General features: G+C 39.6%; 1 long non-coding RNA gene across 1 annotated transcript; it reads right to left on the bottom strand.

Moving 5' to 3' along the window:
• Positions 1 to 3,698, bottom strand: LOC125495198 (uncharacterized). Its single transcript, XR_008968082.1, has 3 exons — positions 3,655 to 3,698; positions 2,974 to 3,030; positions 1 to 239 (listed from the first exon to the last, which is right to left on the bottom strand). It is a non-coding gene; the product is annotated as an uncharacterized LOC125495198 (long non-coding RNA).
• Positions 3,699 to 3,960: the final 262 nt, after the last annotated feature.

Raw genomic sequence — 3,960 nt, forward strand, 5'->3', positions numbered from 1 at the left:
TCGTCAGGACAGGTTAGGGTGAAGAAAAGCTTATCAAATTCCCCAACCCAGTTTTCCAACTCTTCAGGTCCCCCTTTTCCATTTAGTATAGGTGGGTTCCTACGGGCCACTTTTTCAGATAGGTCCCCATCCCGGCTGTGACCTTGGGCTAAGTTGGCTGTAATCTGTACTAGGTCACGTATCGATTGCTCGATGTTAAGAGAGGTGTCAGGGGCGCCTCCCGATCGAACCATTCTGCGCTGAAATTAACATAGTAGCTATTTCAGTGACTTACACATAATTTTTGTTTTAACTTATTCAACGAATACACATTTAACATATAAACATATATTGCGAACACCTTTAAGTCTGTACTGACTTGCATTACAATCATCCAAAATAAGATGCCATAATTAACAATAAAAGATAATACTATGCACTATTATTGAAAATGGGAATGTAATATTCTAAAGAAATACTATATATATATATATATAAATCAAATAATGTTACTCCCTAATCGGCATGCAAGCCTTATTATCCTAACATAACAAATGAACAAAAACGATCAAAATAAAACAAAATCCTAATCCTACATATATGTTCAAAAGAACTATGGGCAAGCGGTGAGCTTCATCCTCTGATCCAGAATCCTCCATCCCTCCATCAAGGTCAATCTCATCTGCCTCAGGCTCGCCGTCCTCAAAGAATATATCCTCTAGTATGGGCCTGGTCTTCCTCGGGTCTTCTTCCTCATGGGATCCTCCTCCTTCAATGGGATCCTCCTCCTCAATGGGATCCTCCCCTCAATGGGATCCTCTTCCTGAACAGGATTCTCATCCTCAACAGGGTCTTCATTCTCAGCAGGGTCCTCTTCCTCAACTGGTATATCCTCTAGTGGAGGTGGCTCATCTCATCATCCTCCCCATGTAACCCTGGTACAACCTGGACCCCACCCAACACTATAATGAAGGTCCTATTGTTCCTTTCATCATCAGAGACGTAAGTGACTGTCCTAAGATTCTGAAAGTCATCGGCCACTAACTCATCCTCAAATGGCTGGTATCTTGGCCTCTTTTGCCACAGGTGCTGATGGCGGTTCAGGTATGACCCCTGGGTTCTCAGAATTCCCATCTATGGCCCTATTGCTCGAACTTTCCCTTTCAGATGAAGTAGAAGGGTTTTGACCCCTGGTCTCACGAACCCTCCACTCATTCTCGCAGTATTTAAGGTCAGTGAGGAAGTGCTTTTCGGAAGGAGGTTCTGATATCCGTAGGTATGCTTATTCCTATTGAAATACCCCTCTCTAGTCCACATATCCCCATACCTACGATGAACAAATCTATATGGCTCTATATCTGGAACATAACGAAGCATGAAGTGTATCCTAGAGCCCTCAGATCGTAACCACTGTTCCCCTTGCATAATTCTGTAATCCATAGCAGACTTCATTTTAAAGAACCACATATCCCAGTCTTCCCCTACTTGTTTCATCAAAAAGTCCTACAGCCTATGTCGTGAACCATCTGTGAAAGTAAAAACAAAATAGAATAGTCTAAGTTTTTGTAAAGAGGTAAATGCTCATTTTAACTTTGAAATCCACAAGTGAAATCAAGCTCATTCGATCAATAAAATAGTTTTTATACTTAAATAAGTTTTGAGTCTAATCAATTTAGACCTATCTTTGTACACTCTCTTAATCTAGTCACATTTGAAGATTTCAAGAACTTTCACATTTCAATTACACAGAGATACATACAAGTTCGAGATACAAACAAAGTGCAATGATAACATGCCTATGACTTAATGCATATGACATGATCTATATGCTCCTAGCCCATACTACCCGTTTTGAAATCGTTTCGAAAACGTCTTTGAAAATAGGAGCTTCTGGCTCTGAATCCAGTTTTGTAACACCCCCAAAATCCATACACGTCTAAGCTACGTCGCATCGACTTTGGGAGTGTTACCGCCGCGATGGAACGCAAGGCATAATTAGAAATACGGTAACTCAAATTCATTGTCTCAAAACCAAATTGCAGCGGAATAGAAAATGTAATTACAACTCGGGAATCATAGATGACCCCTCTTTATTCAAACTCAAACCATGTAACAATGTTCTATAAAATTCATATAGATCAAACCAAAAGTTAACTTCAAACTACAGTCTACCCCCTATGCTTGATGTCATGCAGCAGCACCAGCTCACCTAGTCTGCTCCCCATTGAAGTATCAATAGTTCATCACAGGACAACAAACACATAATAACACACAGAGTCAGCTATGCTGAGTACGTAATGAACCATTGAAACTAATGAACATAAATGATGCATACATTACAACTGTTATATGAACCTACGTTATCTCACATCCTTTAATCTTTCATTATTTGGCATCGAACGGGCACCGTCATCTTACTAGAATCATACGGGCTACTGAATCCTTAATAGACAACTTGGTCTATTAGATGAAATGCAAATACGGTTTTGTTCCGTCTCACACCCATCACCTTAGTATGCATACCCCCAAGATCGAACGGAACCTTCCGCCTACTTGAGTTATCAAAATATAAGGACACTACTGTCGTCACAGTAGGCCTGCGTAGGAGTGTAGGACAAGTCCTACACTCCCCCCATTGTTCTATACTTGTAGGGAGTCCAACTACAAGTATCGCCATAATCTTCTTTTATTACCAATCATTCTTTTATAACTTTAAGGAGTCATTTACATACTCTCTTAATTACCAAACTCAATCTTATCCCTAGTAACACTCTTGTTACTCTATAGATCAGATTAATAATGCTGATGTTACACTACGATAGAACTTCGCATTTCAATGCAACATATTTCAATGCATCATATTGATTTCACGTTATAACGTCTAACCAAACAATCACAATCAAATGTTCCCTATCATGGTACTAGGTTCCAATAACATGAATGCAACCTAAACATGATACTAAGCTTTGAAAGTAAACTGGTACGCGTACGTACCTTGTAACGGAGAATTTTCGCTGACTTAATAGAACGAGCCGCTTATGAAATTGGGACCTAAATCGTTAAAACAAAGCTTTAGTGTTACGTCCTTGATAACACTAACAACTACTACGTACTAAGACCATAACGATCTACGATTCGAATTACGCAATAGTTAAAACCTTATTCAGAACTTTCGTTATAATTCTAATCTAGTGAATTTAACGTCTTTTAGAAGTCAGAATTAGTGAATAACTAAGTTATTTAGTAACATTAGTCCACTATTTTACCAATCCAAAATGTCATAAGTCCAGCCTGTCTTATGTCCAAAAGTCAAGTCATATGTCCAAAAGGTAAGTCATATGTCCAAAGGTAAGTTCCATGTCCAAAAGTAAGTTCCATGTCCAAAAGGGTAAATCATACGTCCCAAAGTCAGATTTCATGAAACAGGTTATCATGAAACAGTAATAATTGTAACTAATAATAATACACACGTCTCCTCTTTTATCTTATTCCAATTACAAACCTAACCAGAATTTTTTTTACTTAAAACAGAACAAAACTTAACTAGTTAACAATCTAATAAATTACTAAACACTCTAATTATTAATTATAATTTACAAACCTTTCTTAACTACAAAACAGTAAATATAAGAATAGTTAATAAACTGACATACTAAGTTAAGTACAAAATTATACCACTGACTTTCGCCGGCACAAAATTCCGGCGACGGAACTCCGGTGCCTCGCTCGCCACACAGCCCACTCAGCCTTCTTCGGTTCGCTGGCGCGCACAGCAGCGACGCACCCTTCGCTCGCTCTCGACCTACGCACAACAACACACGCACGACTCCCTCGAACACCGCGACCTTCGTCGCAATACTCGAACCACACACACGAGCCAACACCACTGCTCGCAACAAAACCTTCGACCCACTTTTCGCACCAAACTCTCGAACAACAACCTCGGCACACCCGCACGCCTTTCGTACCAAAACCTCGAAC

This window comes from Beta vulgaris, chromosome 2 (genome assembly GCF_026745355.1).
Source record: "Beta vulgaris subsp. vulgaris cultivar EL10 chromosome 2, EL10.2, whole genome shotgun sequence".
Classification (NCBI taxonomy): Eukaryota; Viridiplantae; Streptophyta; class Magnoliopsida; order Caryophyllales; family Amaranthaceae; genus Beta; species Beta vulgaris.